Source organism: Schistocerca serialis, chromosome 7 (genome assembly GCF_023864345.2).
Source record: "Schistocerca serialis cubense isolate TAMUIC-IGC-003099 chromosome 7, iqSchSeri2.2, whole genome shotgun sequence".
Classification (NCBI taxonomy): domain Eukaryota; kingdom Metazoa; phylum Arthropoda; class Insecta; order Orthoptera; family Acrididae; genus Schistocerca; species Schistocerca serialis.
The window spans coordinates 294,491,113-294,513,951 of NC_064644.1; the positions used below are offsets into that span (position 1 = coordinate 294,491,113).

The window sequence follows — 22,839 nt, forward strand, 5'->3', positions numbered from 1 at the left end:
TTCCCACGAGAACTGAATCGTTACTTCTCTTATCCACACCTGCTCGTACAATACCAGCATCTCACCTGGAACGATCAGTGATGCAATGGGTTGGGTATCACTTGATAGCACCTTAATGGTTGTCCTGTGCGTGTCAAATTTAAGAGAAATCTTTCTTATGTACGTCCGCACGTAATTTGTCCTCAAGGAAACGGTTCTACAGCAATCTGCTATAACGCCTAAAATGTTTACAATGGAAACGTGACATAAAATACTTTTTCTATTAAGCTAAATCCTGGAGCGGTACATCCTGAACAAATGTCTTCCTTGGTAAGGGAAAGACATAATAAAAAATAGGAACGAAAGAGGGAACTACTCTCAGCACAAAAATCTGAGACAATTTTTCCTCATTCTGCAACCTTGACAGTCCTTCGGGATTACCTGCAGGAAGATTTGTGCAAAACGAAGGTGGTATTCGAGCCCGACAACATTCGCTGGAAGCACACTGTTCAGAACTATTACACTAGTGCATTTGGTGCTAACTAGGTCAACACTCCGCTATCAATGACAAACCTGAACAGAAGGTTATGTTAGCGGAAGCTCTGTCAACCATTCCCATTATGGGTCTATGAACCTAGGTGAATAACCTCATCTCTCGTATGAGTTTAACGGCAAAAAGCACACCTGAGCTGTCACGTCTTTTCGCTGAATTCGCTTAATAGCATACATGTGACCAGCGTAATTCGAGGTCTCCTACGAGACTCTCAAGTCTCTCCCCAGAAGCTTCCGTACTTTTTTCACTTAAACTCCTGTTACTGCTTTATTTGACAAAATGTTCCGTGTTCCGCCAGCACGTCCTTTTTCTCAGTGCTGCTGCGGTGACTGAAGCCAGTTCGCGTTAAGTAATAAAGCAACGCCTATTAAAACAAAGGCATAAAGGCTGTCTACGTAAGCCGTATGCAAAATTTACCTAAATATTGCTAAGAAGATCGTGAGTCACCTCACAGATGGGAAATTAGTAAGCTTTTGTGTGGTACGCCCTGGAAACCTTACACACGAAATTCGCCCACTGCTCTTTTACACGGTTGCTTAAATGTTGGCGTTCGATCATTTTTCCTCCTCTTCATCACGCTTTACACCCTATATTCTGGGAGATCTCCGACTGCACGGTGAGTCACGAACTTCTGTTTCGATTCTATGCGACGAGGTTGTCTGCTTATCACTAATTAAGAAAGAGCATCAAGAATTTGGGCTACGCAACGTTCAAATTTCAACTGCAAAAGCATTACTTACGCATTTTACCGTTTCTTGGCAATTTCCATAAGAGAAAAATGCTTTGCTTGAAGCTGGACAGGAAATGCGAACTTACATATCCTTGCAATATGCTGACAAGCGGAATCCCGGTATTGCGTAGAGTCTTCTTAACGATAACTTACAGATGCAGAACTTCATTTCTGCCTCAGGACTACCGTTGCTAGTCGGCTGCCATTCTTCTGTCAACAATCGATCGCTGTCAAGGGAAGCAAAGGAAACTAGTCAGAGATATTTTAGTGATTCAAGTCGCCAGTGGTACGACGTTCACAACAGATATTCGAGGAAAGCAACGGCTACGAAAGTAATTCCACGACGAACAGACACTACTAAAAAAAATTGTACATGAAATAAATACATGTATTTACGATTATTTCGAAACATTTACAACTAACTATATTCAGGGCCCTTGGGAAAGCAGGGAATTGTAGCTTTACAGTATCACATAAAACAACGCAATAATGTTTGGATTATAGTAATTATTTTTTGGGTTCGACGCATAAACAAGATAAACGCGACATTTTCCCTTAAATTTGTGCGCTCGCGTTTGAAACTATACAATCTTTTGTATACAGAACAGCATCTTCCCTCTTCGGTATAACGACAAGATTATTGTTCTATGACTAACGCTGACACTGCTAAATCTGGTAGGTCCTGAGGGGGCGTTTCGCATATTGCAATCAAAATTCAAATTACAACGAATGTTATGGTGAACGAATTTCTACTAAACAAATAATCCACGCTGTAACGCTTCGACTTAACGGTGTCTTATTTAATTCTAGCCTTTGATTCAGGTAATTATATGATCCTCCATACTACAGTGCCTTAGGCCCAATTAAAATATTTGCGAACCGTCGGATCCTCTACAGATCGCTGAACGTCGAATTTCAGGTTTGGGGGAAACATCCTTACAGCCCCCTGCAAACTTTCAAATTCTATGTTTGCTATCCAGGGATTTGTCAAACAAGTGTCCATTTGTCCAATTTAACCACACTTCTAAAACAGTCGTTAAGCTCTGCGTATCATGTCGCGATGAATGGTGCAATGCGGGATTACAAGCTTTAAATCTTGGAAATTTGCTCCATACGCCAGATCTCGTATTTTAGATAATGGCCCGGCAAATAATTGGCTATTGCTTGACAAACTCAAGTTTAAACGGTCAACCTTGTTTAGCAAATAGGCCATAAATCAAAATTTCAATCAAATGTCACATTAAGTCTATGTTGGACAAACGTGACAGCACTCATAGTTGGCAAACTGTTTACTCGTATAATGTGATATTAAGATAGTGTATGAGTCGTGTATGAAAAGTATGCTTTCCTTGAACGAAAGTGGATTTTTGGTACTTAAACTGATAATTTAATTGCTACGTTAATAACCCGCTCGGGTAGCGGAGCACGTTGAAGCGCGTTTCCGGGATTCGGGAATACGAGTCTGCCTCGCATAGAATCCGTCTCGCGGATTAACGACTACATTTCGTAAGCCGGACGTCAAAGACCCCGGGCTAGGACCCATGTCCCACCTGACTTACACGATACACAAACACTCAGAACACGTTCTCACACTCTTACATGCGAATACTCTAGACGCACACAGATGACATACGCAAATTCCGTGTCAGGTAGAAGAAGAATTGCTACGTTACTAATAAATCGGAATTATCTACCTAAGGTAAGACTGTTCGATTGAACTATTAAAAAAATATCTCGACTCTTAAAATTTATCGCGACCCTTAATCAATGTAAACTTGCCATCTTCTGTAACAAGAGAATGAAATGACAGTTTATGCCCAATCTGTCAATTCAGTATCATGACATGTTATATGTAACGTCTCCCCATCCCACACATAGTCATTCTGTGGAAAGTCATCCTTTAATTTTAATGATATTCCTTTCGTTCGACGGCGACAAAATTAACATTACGGAAGCACATTCGGAAATTACATCCGGTATATCTACACTCCTGGAAATTGAAATAAGAACATCGTGAAATCATTGTCCCAGAAAGGGGAAACTTTATTGACACATTCCTGGGGTCAGATACATCACATGATCACACTGACAGAACCACAGGCACATAGACACAGGCAACAGAGCATGCACAATGTCGGCACTAGTACAGTGTATATCCACCTTTCGCAGCAATGCAGGCTGCTATTCTCCCATGGAGACGATCGTAGAGATGCTGGATGTAGTCCTGTGGAACGGCTTGCCATGCCATTTCCACCTGGCGCCTCAGTTGGACCAGCGTTCGTGCTGGACGTGCAGACCGCGTGAGACGACGCTTCATCCAGTCCCAAACATGCTCAATGGGGGACAGATCCGGAGATCTTGCTGGCCAGGGTAGTTGACTTACACCTTCTAGAGCACGTTGGGTGGTACGGGATACATGCGGACGTGCATTGTCCCTGTTGGAACAGCAAGTTCCCTTGCCGGTCTAGGAATGGTAGAACGATGGGTTCGATGACGGTTTGGATGTACCGTGCACTATTCAGTGTCCCCTCGACGATCACCAGTGGTGTACGGCCAATGTAGGAGATCGCTCCCCACACCATGATGCCGGGTGTTGGCCCTGTGTGCCTCGGTCGTATGCAGTCCTGATTGTGGCGCTCACCTGCACGGCGCCAAACACGCATACGACCATCATTGGCACCAAGGCAGAAGCGACTCTCATCGCTGAAGACGACACGTCTCCATTCGTCCCTCCATTCACGCCTGTCGCGACACCACTGGAGGCGGGCTGCACGATGTTGGGGCGTGAGCGGAAGACGGCCTAACGGTGTGCGGGACCGTAGCCCAGCTTCATGGAGACGGTTGCGAATGGTCCTCGCCGATACCCCAGGAGCAACAGTGTCCCTAATTTGCTGGGAAGTGGCGGTGCGGTCCCCTACGGCACTGCGTAGGATCCTACGGTCTTGGCGTGCATCCGTGCGTCGCTGCGGTCCAGTCCCAGGTCGACGGCCACGTGCACCTTCCACCGACCACTGGCGACAACATCGATGTACTGTGGAGACCTCACGCCCCACGTGTTGAGCAATTCGGCGGTACGTCCACCCGGCCTCCCGCATGCCCACTATACGCCCTGGCTCAAAGTCCGTCAACTGCACATACGGTTCACGTCCACGCTGTCGCGGCATGCTACCAGTGTTAAAGACTGCGATGGAGCTCCGTATGCCACGGCAAACTGGCTGACACTGACGGCGGCGGTGCACAAATGCTGCGCAGCTAGCGCCATTCGACGGCCAACACCGCGGTTCCTGGTGTATCCGCTGTGCCGTGCGTGTGATCATTGCTTGTACAGCCCTCTCGCAGTGTCCGGAGCAAGTATGGTGGGTCTGACACACCGGTGTCAATGTGTTCTTTTTTCCATTTCCAGGAGTGTATATTCGCTGTTTTATCGTAAATTATCGAGTAGCTGACTAACAGTTATCTACATGAGTGCGGAAACACATTTGCTCCCGACTACAAATCGGTTTTCTGTGTACCCTCGAGAACAATATACGAAAACTCACACACACGTCGTTTGTCGCCTTACTTGTACCTGTTGAAAGACTGAAATTTCAATACAGTGGCAGAACAATAGAAGACAAGTGGACAAACGAAAAATTACCCATCACTCCGTAGCATGAATATTGCACATTTCAGAATTACAGCAAAGCAACATGCACCTAAAAGCAGTTTCGAACTACTTAGACGCTTTTATTTGGGTGAAGCTCGATTTACCAGTTCTTCTGAAAGGTAGGGCGCTGTTCAAATGGCTCTGAGCACTATGGGTCTTAACTTCTGAGGTCATCAGTCCCCTAGAACTTAGAACTACTTAAACCTAACTAACCTAAGGACATCACACACATCCGTGCCCGAGGCAGGATTCGAACCTGCGACCGTAACGGTCGCGCGGTTCCAGATTGTAGCGCCTAGAAACGCTCGGCCACCCAGGCCGGCTAGGGCGCTGTTCGTTCTAGATAGTTTCAAGTATGGCACTCAACTTCGGATTGAGGAACGATGGCGAAGGAAATTGATCGTGTTCGTTTCAAGTGAATCATCCCTGCATTTGCCGCCCGCCGAAGTGGCCGAGCGGTTCTAGACGCTTCAGTCTGGAACCGCGCGACCGCTACGGTCGCAGGTTCGAATCCTGCCTCGGGCATGGATGTGTGTGATGTCCTTAGGTTAGTTAGGTTTAAGTAGTTCTAAGTTCTAGGGGACTGATGAGCTCAGAAGTTAAGTCCCATAGTGCTCAGAGCCATTTTCAACCTGCATTTGCCTCAAAAGATTTAGGAAAACAATATAGGTGCCCACACAGAAATTTGCACCACCGTTGTCCCTCGCTTGCTAACAATACCACGAGTGAAACTTCCTGGCAGATTAAAACTGTGTGCCCGACCGAGACTCGAACTCGGAACCTCTGCCTTTCGCGGGCAAGTGCTCTACCAACTGAGCTACCGAAGCACGACTCACGCCCGGTACTCACAGCTTTACTTCTGCCAGTACCTCGTCTCCTACCTTCCAAACTTTACCGAAGCTCTCCTGGAAGGTAGGAGACGAGGTACTGGCAGAAGTAAAGCTGTGAGTACCGGGCGTGAGTCGTGCTTCGGTAGCTCAGTTGGTAGAGCACTTGCCCGCGAAAGGCAGAGGTCCCGAGTTCGAGTCTCGGTCGGGCACACAGTTTTAATCTGCCAGGAAGTTTCATATCAGCGCACACTCCGCTGCACAGTGAATATCTCATTCTGAATACCACAAGTTTTTGTGGTGGAGTACTCATTTAGGTTGCGCGATCAGACTATCAGGCATCAGAAAAGTTTGCTTGGACTGATGGGTCACGGTAAACGTGGAACAGACCGAAGAATTGAACACAGACCGCATGAGACAATGCATCCCGTTTACGGAGAAGACACTGTTTGGTAAAATGGCAGATATATTACCATGTCCGCAATGTTTACACGTGATGATATGGTGCCTCTGACGGGTGTGCTACTGGCTCTCACCAATAAACTGGAACGTACGGTAGTATCATGTGCGTACAGGTGTAGTAATCAAAGCGACCTAACCTATGACTCCTGTGTCATTCTATCGCTCCCTGCTTGTATCTGAATGGCTTGGAGAATTCTTTAGGACCACGGCGGTGCTATTTGTGTGGACCCGCAGGTCACGGGATCTCGGTTCTACTGAGTGCCTCTGGCATGCCATTGAGTGAGCTGTGAGTGTTGTATCCACCATGACTAATATCAGTTATGTGTGGCTATAGACGGATCATGGGTGAGGATGGTTTTCCCACGTTTTCGGTCTCTCGTGGACTCGTTGCGCAATGCCAGGTGGAGGGGGAGGCAGACAGTCGGGGAGGGGGATATGGTCATGTCCGCAAAGATTTTTCATCGCTAACCAGGAATGATACGAAGAACGTCATACTTGACAGCGTATTTCACAGGACTTTGTGGCTGCTAGTCCTTAGCGACGTCTTTTCACGGTGAGATAGTTGCAGTGAATACATTAACTCAGAAAGACAACCGGTCGCCGACAAATTACTGGTCCGACAAATCCTTCCGCGCACACCATACATCATGAGGCGTGTTTTCTGCCCGTCTGCCCACGATATGGCATTTGCTATCAATTAAGTCATGAAGTTCCGTGCAACTTTGCAGACATTCTGGGAGAAGCTAAATTATAAGTAAGAACAAGCACTACTACTAAGCTATAACGCAGAACCTCACCAGGCAGAGAGAGATGAATGTGGGTACTTCAAACTTTGCGTGAGTATATATCGCTGGTTACCAAGAGGAAGCCATTACATATACATAAACTGCACTGACAGTTATTGGTATTATATTGGAAGCAGCAGTACATTACTGGATTAAGGTCAACTACTGATCGATCTCCTTCTCGAGCTTTCTAAATAGGTACATTGCGTGTGTGCAACCAGAAACCCGCGGCGACTATATTCCATGTCTCCTCTAGTTTCTACCCGGCCACATTTTTTGCAGACACATTATGGAAATACTTTTTCAACTTAAATGCCCCAGTGTCTCCTTGTCAACGGAAAGCAACTTCTGTGAGAAGCACGTTCAGTCTGCTGCGGGAAATATAATTGTGCTTATTTTGGTACAACCATTTTCTGTTCACTGTTTGAAATTGTTCTGTTTATTTTAAACATACTATTAGTTCCATAACGTTCAATTTTCCTTTTCGTGGATGAAACGCCAGAAGGGTTAACAGGGATTACAAACGTCAAAAGCAAGCAATATGGTACATTATGTAAATGTGTGGGCTTCCACAACCAATGTCACCCTGAATAAAATCCTTTCCGATAACACGTTGCGTCATTTCTAAATATGGAGTTTGTTATGGCTCTTTCAAAGTGACGTGTCCTATTATCTTGCAGTATTTTATTCAAATACACGATATAATTTGATACTGCACATTTCATTACAAGCGATAGCAAAAAAACTCTGAACGAAGCCAAAAATATGAGGAAATTACTACGGTAAAAAAGTTCGTCAATATAAAACATCCTTATCACACCAGTGTCAATACTTTGAACGTATATTTTTAGTAAACACGCGATAATATATTAGAAAGTGTCAGTTCCTGTGTGTCATGTGATTATTTAATTATTGCATTCATCTCTCTCACAGAGTAACAGCTGTCTAAGCCTGTCAAAAGACAATACTACACAAAACCAATAATAATTATGACAAGAGGTACATTACTTAAACATCCAGTAGGTCGACGAATCAGTATAGTCTGACCCATAGTCAACAAAGAGATGGGCATGGGCAATTGTAAAGCAATATAGCCAGCAAAATTGTTTACAAGAGGATGATCTATAAAGGCAAAATTAAAATTAAGTGTATATGCAACAGCTTAATGGGGAACGTGTACTCAAACTAGCTGATAGTGTGGTCATCGCGGTGCGTTAACTTCCGAATAGATGAGGTCGCTGCGCTGGGGCGAATGAAGAGAAAATTTACAGCGCTAACCTGCGCCGTGTCACAGAAAGAGGCTAAGTGGTTCGAGTTTTTTTTTCCTCGAAAAGAGTTCCGCAAACCGACCCTACGCTTCCGGGTGGCAAGAAAGGGGACTCCGTGGAGGATCCCAGGAGAAACGATTAGATCGTGCTGTAACTCGGCTCCGTGCTGCCTATCATGTACTAATCATTCGTCGTCCCAGTGCAGCGTTTAACGCAATAGGTATCAATAGGACGTCAATGTGGAAGATTAGCACGGAGTAACTGCATTACTAACGAATAAATAAATGAACGTTTGGGCCCAGCCCTTTGCGAGGCTTTCGATCTGACGAGTTATTTACTCAAGATGCTTCTGTTTTGGACTCACGAGGATTACTGGTCATCGTCCGATAAGACTCATTCAGTCGCCGGTCATCGTACGTAGGATACCCACGTCAAAATCAATTAATCACTACCTCAAGGTGACACAGTTTCAAGGAAGTGCTGCAGGGAGTTGGTCAGTTGTTTGACCAAACAGCTAGGTTATTGGTCCCACCAGATTAGCGAAGGAAGTCGACCGCGCCCTTTCAAAGAAGCATTTGCATGGAGTGATTTAGGGAAATCACGGGAAACCCAAAGCAGGATGGTCGGACGCGGGTTTGAACCGTAGTCCTCCCGAATGCGAGTCCAATGTGCTAACCAGCGCGTCACTTCGCGCGGTGCTGCGCCGAGATTTGTTATGAGAAAAAGCTGGCTGGCTTGCGGCGACTTTCGAACTTAAAGAGTTCTCGCACGCAACCGGAAGTAAGTTTCATTTCAACTTTGTTCGTTGTGCCCTGCTCTCCCTCAGTCACGATACGCCTTGCCCTACGTCAACGTGTTTAATTTCCAGCTCACTATCTAAAGCCCTGCAGACGCAGCACGGCAGTAATACAAAGTGTTATCTTCACCGCACGATTTATGGTTGCAGTGCGGGGTAAGTTCTGCGTTTACACTTCAATACCTTCTGGTCGTGTCTGTCACTGCGCAGTCACAGTACGTGTCAAAATTGAAAGACGTGCTGACTTTTCCACGGGAGAGGGGGGCGAAAGGTACGAAAGTAATGCTCCGTCCACATCGTTAGTTCATTCATGGAGCTCCTTAAATCCTACCGAAAATGTGAACCTTCAGGTACGAAAAGAGAGTGAAAACATGAACTCTAAGAACCACAATAGTACGCTGTATTAACAATAAACTGTTTGTTACTGTACAACGCTAGCAAACTTTAACATAGAAAATTAGAAGGAAACCCAGGACTCTGAAAGAAATTACGACTTTCTTCGCTGTATGAAATAGCTGTTGCCTGATAATTTATGAGTGAAACAGAACAGTGACACTTTAGTTGAAGGAGTCTTTCATCATTCTTCTGAAGCTCTTCATGAAAATCGTGATCGTCGGGCGAGGTGTTAGAATGACTGTGCTGTCTTCTTTCTCACTGTACCAAACGTAAATATGTAAAGTCGGAGAGAGGTACTGGCAGAGCTAAGCTGCGAGGCCGGTCAACAGTTAGCCTGCCTCAGTCGGTTAAGTGCATTGCCCGAGAATGGCTAGATTTCGGATTCGGGTCCCATTCCGGAACTCAGTTTTTAATCAGCTAAAAAGTACAAACCTCACTGAAGAATTAGGAATCACTCTTAAATTTTGAATCTCTCTGATTTACGCTGTCATTGATTGGTCCAGTAACTTTTTAACACTTAAAAATGGGAGCCAGGTGGTATTCAAGACGTTCCTCAGAACGCTGACCGTCTTTGTATCACCTATGTTCACCTTTACATGAGCGTGTGTTGTACGCTTTAGCAGCTTCACAGTGTTAATAGTATCCGAAACACCTAGTTTTATGCACCAGCCCCCCTACTCCAGATTGTTAAACCTCCAACTGCTCCTCGATAAGGCGTTACATTAGACAGTCTAAAACAATAGTCTACTTCCACTGCAACAGAGAGAAAAATGTGGAACTCAAAACAGGCCTTCATGTTATGCCTTTTTTAACACTGACGTGTTTTTAGACCTTGGTATACAATAAGGTCCAGGAATTAACGCATAGCTGACAGTCCCCACAACAATATCTGTGCTCTGGCAACGATAATTTTCATTAGTAATATTAACCCAGTATTCTTGGAACCTGTGAAATATCAGTGCCAAAATACAACAAACACGTTATATAAACTTCTACAGAAACGGAACTGCAGTTCTAATAGTCGAAGGACATGAGCGAGAGAGAGACAGTTGAGAAAGGAGTGGGAGTGTTCTAGGCTAATTCCCCCCCCCCCCCCCTACTCTATGTGTACGTGTAGCAAGCACTACAGCAAGCTAAACTGGAAAAAGGAATTTGAAGCCTAATGTGAAGAATTAAAAAGGTAAGGTTTGCCGATGATATTGTAATTCTGTCTGATAATTCAATTCCCAAAGAAAGCAGGTGTTGACAGATGTGAAAATACTAATGCGAATTCTTTACAGACGAAAGGAAAAACTGGTAGAACTGGTAGAAGCCAACCTCGGGGAAGATCAGTTTGGATTCCGTAGAAATGTTGGAACACGTGATGCAATACTGACCCCACGACTTATCTTAGAACAAAGATTAAGGAAAGGCAAACCAACCTTTCTAGCATTTGTAGACTTAGAGAAAGCTTTTGACAATGTTGACTGGAATACTTTCTTTCAAATTCTGAAGGTGGCAGCGGTAAAATAAAGGGAGCGAAAGGCTATTTACAATTTGTACAGATATCAGATGGCAGTTATAAGAGTCGAGGGACATGAAAGGGAAGCAGGGGTTGGGAAGTGAGTGAGACAGGGTTGTAGCCTCTCCCCGATGCTATTCAATCTGTATATTGAGTAAGTAGTAAAGGAAACAAAAGTAAAGTTCGGAGTAGGTATTAAAATCCATGGAGAAGAAATAAAAACTTTGAAGTTCGCTGATGACATTGTAATTCTGTCAGAGACAGCAAAGGACTTTGAAGAGCAGTTGAACGGAATGGACAGTGACTTGAAAGGATGATATAAGATGAACATCAACAAACGCAAAACGAGGATAGTGGAATGTAGTCGAATTAAGTCAGGTGATGCTGAGGGAATTAGATTAGGAAATGAGAGACTTAAAGTATTAAAGGAGTTTTGCTATTTGGGGAGCAAAATAACTGATGATGGTCGAAGTAGAGAAGATATAAAATGTACACTGGCAATGGCAAGGAAAGCGTTTCTGAAGAAGAGAAATTTGTTAACATCGTGTATAGATTTAAGTGTCACGAAGTCGTTTCTGAAGTATTTGTATGGAGTGTAGCCATGTATGGAAGTGAAACATGGACGATAACTAATTTGGACAAGAAGCGAATAAAAGCTTACGAAATGTGGTGCTACAGAAGAATGCTGAAGGTTAGATAGGTAGATCACATAACTAATGAGGAGGTATTGAATAGAATTGGGGAGAAGAGGAGTTTATGGCACAACTTGACAAAAAGAAGGGATCGGTTGGTAGGACATGTTCTCAGGCATCAAGGGATCACCATTTTAGTACTGGAGGGCAGCGTGGAGGGTAAAAATCGTAGAGGGAGACCAAGAGATGAATACACTAAGCAGATTCAGAAGGATGTAGGTTGCAGTAGGTACTGGGAGATGAAGCTTGCAGAGGATAGAGTAGTATGGAGAGCTGCATCAAACCAGTCTCAGGACTGAAGACCACAACAACAACAACATACTGTCTTGTAAAGAGGTTATCAGACGAATACTGGCCAAAGAATAACATGGATAATGGAACACAGTAGAATTGTATCAGACGACACGGAGGGAATTTGGGCAGCAAGTAACTGACAACGGAGGAAACAAGGAGGATATCAAAGGCAGCCTGGCAATAGAAAGAAAGCGTTTCTGGAGAAAAATAAATATGTTTACACCCAATACACATGTAAGTGCCAGGAATCTAGTCTGACGGCATTTGTCTGAAGTGTCAACTTGGACAGACGTGAACGCGGACGGTAAACACTTCAGACAAAACTCCGAGAGGAAGCTTTTGAAATGCGTGCTACAGAAAAATGCAGAAGATTAGATGGGGGAATCGGTTAATTACGTGGTATTAAAATAAAATAGAAATGGTGACGGAAGAAGTTATGACACAACCTGAGTAAAAGAATGGATCGGTTGATAGGACATATCAAGCAATTGGCAATTTGGTAATGGAGCGAAGTGTGGGGGATAAAAATTGCAAACGGGAGATCTAGACATGACTACAGCAAGCAGGTGCGAGTCAGTGTTGTGCAAAGAGGTTTTTCAAACCTGTCTTCCGACTGACTGAAGATCAGGAGCAACAACAACGACGATGACGACAACGGAGAGGGCCTTAACCCATTAGCGCTGTGCGTTGCCATATAGCAACGTTTGTAACACTTTTTTAAAATCGTTGGTTCCACGACATCAACGAAGTGAGAGTGTTGGCAGCACTGTATTCCGTTCCGTAAGACTGTAAAGATCACTACAATGCATCAGTTTTAACAATACATTTAAATTCTGCGGCGTAAGCTGTGTTGGAAGTCGTCGTTTGCTGAATGACGAAGAAAAATGGAGTGTAAGTTCGAGTAAGTATGTTTTACACAGTAACTTACGATATATAATTTGGTTTTTTAGCATGGTTGTGCTTTAAATACTCAAATAGATATTCTTTGGAGATTACTGCTTGCTGTGAAATAAATTACTTTCATTTAGCCCGTTTGAGGTCGGTGTTGCCATATGGCAACACTAGGCGCTTGTACTCAATAAAAGGACGAATTTTCTCTTTTTTGTTTTAGAAGAGGTTCCTCGCTTGCTGAGGCGCTGGAGATTCTTTATATGACGATATTGAAGGTGATGCGTTTGTTGAGCCCCCAGATCCAAATAGACAAGAATCATGGATTATTGTATGTGTGGTGGCTGGACAACTCAGTTGTCACAATGATCTCTTCCTCATGTGGTGCACAAGAAGTTGGCCAAGTCAAGAGATTCTCGCAAGTAAAAAAGCGAAATATAACGATTCCCAGACCAGAACTGGTAGCCAAATATAATACAAATATGGGAGGTACTGATCATATAGATCAGAATCTAGCATGCTATCGCATTGCAATAAGAAGTAAGAAATGGTACTGGTGTCTCTTTACATGGATGTTAGATGTCGCCATACTAAACACTTGGATTTTGTATAATAAAGCAAGAAACCAAACTATTTCTCAGCTTGATTTGAAGAGAAAAGTAGCAACAGTGTACTTGCAAAGACACCAAGCTTTACCAAAAGGAGCCGGGAGACCATCTGCATCAAGGGCATGTTCCGACAGCCACATATCAGATTCAATTAGGTTTGATAAGACTGACCACCTCGTCCAGCGCACAGAAGGAAAGAAGAAGAAAATGTGTGCACACAAGGACTGTAAATCTATTGTGAGAACAATGTGTTCAAAGTGTAATGTGCGATTGTGTATTGACTGTTTTATTCCATTTCATGCAAAATAATGTTGTTCAAGGTTTGATTTTTGATTATTAATTGTACTGTGTTATAAAGTATCAGTTGTATGGTGAAGCCAGAATAATAAATTTGCACAAAACTTGTATATGCAATAAGAAATTTCATTACCCTACTTATTTTAGTTGAAGTTGTAATCCATATAAATTTAGGTAGTGAAAGCGCCTAGCGTTGCCATATGGCAACATCAAATATCTCGCTAATGGCGGTAATGACTTTCGTTGCAACAACTCTGGTGTGTAATTTATGCCTTTTACAGACATAATAACGCAATTTTTTTTAAATCACGAAAAAAATTAATTCCGGCGCTAATGGGTTAAGAATCGACCTTGTGTGCTGGCGATTCCCTGAGGTTGCCTAACATCTCTGTTGTCAGGATTGGGAGGGGTGGGAGAGCCGCACACCGCACTCCAGATCACGTAGCACCCGTGTCTCGTCAGACTGGCAGCCAGAGACAGGTACGGAGCCACGCTGTCCAGTGTGCCGAGAGCGGCCCTTACGTAACGGTGACCTCGGCAGTTTGCGCTGCCGGCTTAGCCGCCGGCTTTACGTCCGCTCCCGAGCGGCCAGTCGGTCTACTCTCTCCCTCTCTTACTGGGACGAAGGGCTTCCGTAGCAGGGACGTGCGAACCTATCGGTGCTCACGGACACTCCGCTGACTCATGCTTCCGCACCCAGCGGTTATTCTTTCAAATTGAGGCAATCCCGGTCGCTGACTTCCTACAGCGATAGCTAAGTGTAGGAGGGTAGCTGAACAGAGAATGGTCTCTTCCACGTGGCGGAATCCGTCGTTCTGTAACAAGTAAATAGTAAAGCTGTCATCAACTCGTTAACACAGTGCTTTGCTAGGGATGGCCATATTGGGGGACTTCCAATCTCTGAACTGACTTACCAAAGCACAGCGGGACCTACAGTTTAACGTAGACTCCGAACAAGGCTAGGACTCGGCATTTTTCATATTAAGACACTTTCCCGGAGGTGGAAGTACTGATAATTGAGAGATACGAAAACCTTCGTCTGACACGGGGTCGAAACGAGATCTTTTGATCTCTAATCTGGCACTAACACTGAGCCACTGCTAACGACACTTTCTCTGCCTGTAGACTACTTCGATCTGTGTAACTTCCCTAGCATAGCGCGTGATCCGCTTGTTTTATACCGTAGAACCCTGCAGCGAGGTAGGTTCAAGATGCTCGCTACATGGTAAGAAAGTTGATGAGTAATGTCCCGTCGGCACAAAAACACGAGACACCTAACACTATTTTCCGTTGGACATGACTCCACGTAACAATCCTGTTATATAATTAAAGTTATCATAATTTAGCAGCTCCAGTTCCCAGATGTCGTGTACAGATGTCTTCCACTTCTTTTATCATGATAAATACTATTAATCATGACACCTCCTCTCGCTGCAAAGTCCATCTTTTTATGTCTATCCAGTACGTTCTTCGTCTTCTCTCTCTCTCTCTCTCTCTCTCTCTCTCTCTCTCTCTCGCCCCCCCCCCCCCCCGCCCCCCTCAGATTTACTTGACGTGCCCTCGTTGTTGGTTCAGTTTCCGTGTGCCCAACCTCTTGGGTCTAAACTGCTCTGGTAGTGCTTTCTAAATCCCAGCCATCTCTCGCATCTTAATTTGACCATTTTTGCATTCTGTATCGTGGACTTGAGGCATGCAGTCGTAGTGAGTCACACTTTGTGAGGGAGCGTATAATTCAATTGATAATCTCGAAAAATGGGTATCTGGCTAACCACATTTTAATCTGAACCACTGTTCCTACAGTACATTAGTCCATCAGCTCTTACTGCTGGTCTTGCAATGACATGGTACTCAACTACAACTACGATCATCCGTATATACGTTAATATTCTAGGTAGTGAGTGTATAACATACTGTGAACAGCGCACCACCACCACCACCCTCTCCCCCTTTGGCTCAACCCAAATAAACAAAAACAGGAGCGCAGAACATTAACTCCGGTTATATTAACGGTACCACTTGCTTACAGTGGACAGATAACGTTACAACAGAGGCGTGAGACGGGGGATATGACAAACGACGGATATCTGCCACAGATATCATCAGTTATCTGCTATATTAGCAGGTCCTTTGTCTCTCCATTTTCTGCGATCCATTGCTTCCTTCTTAAGGTTGCTGTATGTTGTACCGTCCATCATGTCATCCAGTATCTGGAATCTCTTCCTTCCTCGCTTCCTTTTCCCTTCTACATAACCTTCTAAAACTGTTTTTATCAGTCCGTCATTCTTTCTTAATATATGCCCAATCCAATTTCTTTTTCTTCTCTTTATTACATCTAGTAACTGTCTTTTCTCTCCCACTCTTCTCAGTACCTCTTCTTTTTTACTCTATCCATCCAATTTATTCTTTCCATCTTCCGCCATGTCCAGATCTCAAAAGCCTCCAACCTTTCTCTGTCTTTTTTCCTCATAGTCCACGTTTCAGCGCCATACAGAAGAACACTCCATACAAGACATTTTATGAGTCTCTTTCTGAGTTCTCTGTCCAGACCGCTGCAGAAGATTCTCCTTTTCTTATAAAACGCCTCTTTTGCCGTTGCTATCCTTGTGTTAATTTCTGTGGTGCACTTCCAGTATTGCGAGTAAGTATTTTAGGTGTCCCAGAATACGGCCGTTCCTTTCGTTTGTAGATGCAGGAATGATTCGGCTCGAATACTTGTGCAGCTTTTCCGCTCTTATTGACTCATAGAAGGAAGAATTGCCCATGCAATACCGGGTATCCAAATTTATTGTTCAGTTACTTCCCTGCGCTTCTGTTGTCCACTTACAAATATTGTATCGGTACGCATATAAACAAAGGAGAGCAATAATGGAGACTGTCAGGCAAGTATCGCAGATCATAAAGGCAAAATATAAACCATACAACGGATACAACCAGCAAGGTACAAGCAGTGATACAGCGGCACTAACTGATATTGACAAATTTTGTTAAGAACTTCAAGAAGTTATTTGTTGTAACATCCTTCGTTTAGTAAAACCAATGTTATTCCACTGCCAATATACCCACTAAAACGGGGGTGGTTCTTTTTTATTTCCTACTACATTTTATTTACCTTAATCTTTTAATTTCACGAACAATAACCTTGTTACGCATTACGGATAGTTTCCAGTAATTCAGCACAACACCTGTTCCGCCAGGTCATGACAGCTGATGTCCTCGTAATCTCTAATATCCTCAGGACAAAGCTAAGTTTCCTTCTCCACAAATGCAAATTACCCACGCGACATGAGCATAGTCAGTCCCGGGAGGTGCCAGAAACGCAGACAAACGTGGGCCAACCTCTGGGTCGTGTGGACGAGCACTGCGGGAACCGCGCCAGGGCTGCCAACGTCTGCGACTGGCGGGGAGATGTTTACCCCTCGGCGGAGTGATCGATACCGCCCTTGACGTCACGCCAGATTTACATCCCCGTGCGACTGGGATCACCACCCGTGTCACGGTCATCACTTGTCACGGGCGGACTGCTAGAAGTAGCAATAGTGCGAGCGGCGGTGGGTTCGACGAACACGGAAAGATACTACGCGAGAACGCGGGCTTATTTCTGGCGCAGCGAGGGCGCTGCTGAATAGCTCTCATTACGAGAGCCCAGCGCCGAACACAGACGAGAGAAGACGAGGGGGGATGATACGGGGAATGGAATTTTTTTTATCCCCGTTGGTGCTGAATGTTTCACTTGTGGTGCCACAGTCACAGCATTTAATCCGCGGATTTGATCAGAACCTGCCTCAAGGAATTTATAACAACGGTCATGTATTCATTTACAGTGGCCACAAGTACGCTACAGATCTTCACCATTGTTTAGCGTAGCTATTTTCTTTCATGAGATGTCACTCTGCGGCTAGTGTATGGTAAAATAAACCGAGCTCAAGGCTTCATCGGAAGGTAGACAGATTTAATTGGTACCAATGTCTCTCACCATGTGTCAAATTCTTTACAAGGCTATTGTAATACTTCTTAAGAGTAAGCACATGATTCGATTACATGCTCTACTTGAGACAGCAGACCGACAGAAAACGATTAGATATCTAACTACATCTTAAACTGCTTTGTTATGGCTACAATACTCCACAAGAAATGAAACTGACTGTACCCTTCCACTTGGTGTCAACACACTCCAAGACCACGGCGTAGGGTTCAGGGACTACAACAGCAAGCAGTTTCAGTGGCCTCTGTAGTTCAGTTACGCCAAGTAGGGATCAACACTGCAAATCGCTTCTTGAAATCGTGGTGAGACACGTTAGGATACAGAGCGTAGGTATATAGGGGAAGCAATTTGTTTTGGTTGACTTGTTAACTGAGTAATAGGTAGATTCTGCGCTCGCTGTCGCAATGCGTTGTGTGGGGTTCCGAAATAGTCCATTTTAACAAGTTCAGACTACGTTACAAGTTACATGGACCTTTCGAAAATATGTACTGCACGTTTACTCTGGGTAAATATCGAGGAATCTAACGACGAAATAATTTATTTCAGCGCAATGAAGGTCAAGAGAGAAGATCTCGCGTAGCTTAATTTCATCGCAATGAAAGAAATGAGAAGACTTGTATTAGTAAATGAAGACCTAGGACAGCTACATCGAAAAGCAAAGTTTCCTACAGTGCTATATGGGTACGTATCTCGATTCTATTAATTTATTCTATTACGAAATTCAGAAGTATGCTGTCGATTTTTACCATGCGTTTGTCAGTATTGGGATTAAATGCGCTAATATGTCAGACATGACACGTTTATTTGGCAGAAACTAGTCGACCTTCCGCCCTATGCGAGAATAAGCTAGTAGGTGAAGAGGAGTGCTCGGGACCTGGTAACCGTCTGGGTCAAACACGCGACTGTCGGCGAGCCACGTGCGATCCCCCCTCCCTCCCACCAACCCTCTTGATGTTGGGGGGGGGGGGGGGGGCGGGAGAGGCAGGAGCAGGCAACCACCCCTCCTGTCAGCTGCAATGTAATGCACGTACCCGATGTGCCACTCCGCTAGCCGCTTCAGGTGGCACACACTGCTCTATGCTTCTTTGACGAGTTCACAACCAGCAAACATTTGCGCATTTTAGAAGCCGCTAATTGCAATAGTAAAAAACAACAAATATTGCCACTTCTACACGGTAAAAAAAAAAGGGATGACGCTGCTTCTTTGACGTACATACATTTCGTCGACAAGGAAACTTCTGCAACAACGTCAACATTTTAGAGCCACTAAACCCTCAAGGCGTCGTAACTCACGCAACGACGTAGATATAAAGCAGTCAGCCAAATTATTCTTCCGAAAATCGGACTCCTTTCGTAATTTTTTCGATTTTTTCGACGTTTCGTGACAGGCAATTACGTCTCTCACTTCCCGTGATTTTTGCAGAACACTTAAAATTGCTTTCTCCTCGCAAAGTCTTTCAGCGCTTACAGCAAATATTCTTACTCCGTCTCAGACGTAATCGCGTCGCTTATCGTCGTTCCCCGCAAAACCGAACTAATTAACTAGTACCGTCAAACACATGAAGCACTAAGGAACTGGCATATGAGAACAACAAACAGTAACTGAGAGCACAATTACTTTCCACGGAAGAGTGATCCAATGAAGACATTCAAGAGGAAGGCAGAAAAATACTGACGTGTAAGCAAGCTGGTGTTGCCAATCCTAGAATCGCGAAGTTGTCGATGCAGCATGTTAGCGAGAACTGCTGTCGAGTATTCCAACGCATCATTCGAGAACAAGATCTGTGTTTCACGTTACGTATCGGCTCATGTAAGCAGCACTTGATACCTGAGCGAGAGCAACTGCTGGTTGTCAAAATTCTCGGAAGCGTTATGGATTGTTTCCGGTTCTCGAGGCCACAGCTCTCTACTTTACCATGACGACAGCCAACGCTTACGGGAGAACATACGGTTTTCTCTAATAACTGACTACTATGAGAAGTCTAATGCGTTACTGCAGAATGAAATGACGCTTATCGTAGTCCCTAGCCCGCAGATAAAATTGTATTCAGGGTAAAGCATTTAACGTTTTCACTTCAAATAACTGTCAACTCTTAAAATATCTGTAAATGTCTCTTCATCTAATTGAATAGAGAGTGGGAGCTCATGAAACAATCACGAAGAGACAAGCGTTAATTGTACTGCATAACAGTGTATGGTGATAGTAAGAGAATTGTCACCTCGAAACAATGAAGTTACGTAATTAATTTTTGTTGGTCTGGCACTATTTGGAACATAGCAAGCAACATCCCCGCAATTTGCTATCTCTATGGGTTCGTATCATCAATGAGTGGCTTCGGCTGGATGTGGAATACCTGAAAACAACATCGTGACACTCTTCCTCGCTTAACTGATGCCGTTATCAAAGCTTCGGCGGTGTTACACGGTGTTAGTGTGACGTCCCTTAGAGGTCAATATTCTGACCGGTGTGCTTACAATCCGGAGAAATGGGCTACATGCTGCCTCCTGAGAACGAAACGGATAGAAGGAAACAGACCGAAACTGCACTCTATACGACATTAGTTTAGGACATCCACAAGCCCTCCCTTTGCACAAAGTCGGCACCGCGATATACCAATTGAGAGCATTATGGCAGTCGACTACCGTAGAGAGAGGACTGGGATATTCGCTGGCACTGACACCGTGACTGCGGCTCAGGTTATCATCGAGCTCTTCCACCCGACTTTTCCTGCAGTACGTCACCTCACAACAAACTTCCGGGCGACAGGTGGCGTTTCTCACGTAATCTGCCCCGCTCCCAGGCACCTTTCCATGTTATTTCTGCGGCCCACGACAGATCACACAACACTTCGGATCAATCTCCGCATCAAAAATTCATTACGCAAACGTCGAAAGGAATTATATGGTTGAGTAAGCCACTCGCGCAGCGCACGCTAACAAACTCCGACCTGCCTACCAGACAGACCGTCATTATTTCTCAGCTCTCTCCGCACTACGTCACGCAGATCAGGGCACGTGCTAATGTGACCGGTATCTGGCTCGTATCTCCGGCCATGTTATTGGCTGAGAGCATCCACATGACACATCTTGTAGGAACTTAACTGAAATAAAGAAATGGAAAGCTTCTCAGTTCCATATCTGCTATTTGTCACGAGATTTTTGAAAAATATATCTTTCTGTACATAAAATCATTTGTCGCCAAAAAACTGAGATGGTATTCTCAAGCCACAGAAATATGTAGCCCTCGTCACTGAAAAAAAGAGAGACAAATTAGAAAATAAATTTATTAAAAACGTTTTAAGTCCCATAGCAACAAACTCACACGACCTAAGTGCCAATATGCATGTTTTTGTTTCGTTTGCCCTTCATACATTAGCATTACGTTTTATTTGTGATAGTTCAAGTAAACAAATGCAGTAGTAATGGTTCAGTTAATGTAACTTTACTAAATAAAATCAATCTCATTTATTCCATTTTTTTACACGAGTGTAACAAAATTATAATCAAGAAAAAATCTTGCGGTACTAGCCTATGTTCCTTACACAAGTTCATCCTTGGCAACAGCAGTTGCGAAGTTTACAGTAAAACCCTCTGTGCTGACGACATTTTTCCACATTTTCGTTTCAGATAAATAATGTTTTAATAGCCATTTGAGATGGATGAGTATGAGAAACGATCATGCTCCAATTGGAGAGCCTCTATCGTTCTCTCTCCCTGCCATGAAAATGTTTCAGTAGCATTTAAAATCAGTTGTAGGCGTTGGAATTACTTGGAATGGGTTAACAGGACTCAACAATCTTGGGTAAATCTTACTTATTTGTCTTCGTTTCTCCTATAACTGCAAAACCTCAGGCGCAAGTCAAAAAGCACTGCCCACTCACCATAAACTTTTGAGTTACCTCAAGCCATTTCTCAGGCTAAACGGAGGAGACCACGACGCGGAGCGCTTGGAACTCCACTGGATATCACTAGCTGACAGTCTACTAACGAATATTTGCAACATTTTCTCCTCAGTTTGACTCTTTTGTATCAAATGTGGAGACAAGTAACAGTCCTGACAACGTAATAGCACTGAAAACGCGTTTTGTGGGAAAAATGGCACTTAAAACGTTTTCCATTTCCACTCTTCAAATGTTGATTTCGAGCGTGTTTGACGTCAACATCAGCAAAGCAATATATATGGATCACCGATATTGACCAGACAGCAGGAACTGGTATAGCCATGAAACAATTCTGTGAGCACCGACTGAAACATACACTGAGGTAATGAAAGTCATGCAATACCTCTTAATATCGTGCCGACGGGCATCCTATTGGCCGACGTAGTGCAGCCACTCGACGCGACATGGAGCAACAAGTTGTTGGAAGTCCCCTGCAGAAATGTGGAGGCATGCTGCCTCTAAAGTCGTCCATAATTGCAAAAGTGTTACCGGTGCAGAATGTGCACCAACTGACCTCTCGCGTATGTCCCACAAATGTTCGATTCATGTCTGGTGATCCGGGTGGCCAAATTATTCGCTGGAAGTGTCCAGAATATTCTTCAAACTAATCGCGAACAATTGTGGCCCAGTGAAATGGCGCATTGTCATCCAAAAAAATTCGATCGTAGTTTGGGAACAAAAAGTCCATAAATGCATATGGTCCTTAAGTAGCCGAAAATAACCATTTTCAGCCAATTATAAGTTCACTTGGACCAAAGGACCCAGTTCATTCCATCTAAACACAGCCCATAACACTATGGAGTCACCATTAGCTTGCACAGTGTCTTGTTGAAAACTTGGGTTCACGGCTTCGTGGGGTCTGCGCCACACTCGAACCATACCATCAGCTCTTACCAACTAAAGTCGGGGCTCGTCTGACCAGGCCATGGTTTTACAGTCGTCTACGGTCCAATCGATATGATCACGAGTCCAGGACATGCGCAGCAGGCCGTGTCGTACTGTTAGCGAAGGTACTCGCATCAGTCGTCTGCTGCCATATCCCATTAACGCCAATTTTGACGCACTACCCTAACGCATACGTTCGTCGTACGTTCCACGCTGAATGCTGTGGTTATTTCGCGCAGTGTTGCTTGTCTGTTAGAACTGACAACTCTACGCAAAAGCCGTTGCTCTCTGTAGTTAAGTGAAGACTAT

At 44.2% G+C, this 22,839-nt stretch overlaps 1 protein-coding gene across 1 annotated transcript in view; it reads right to left on the reverse strand.

Moving 5' to 3' along the window:
• LOC126413026 (AF4/FMR2 family member lilli) overlaps positions 1–22,839 on the reverse strand; it is a 423,561-nt gene that overhangs the window by 47,947 nt on the left and 352,775 nt on the right. The window lies entirely within an intron of this gene.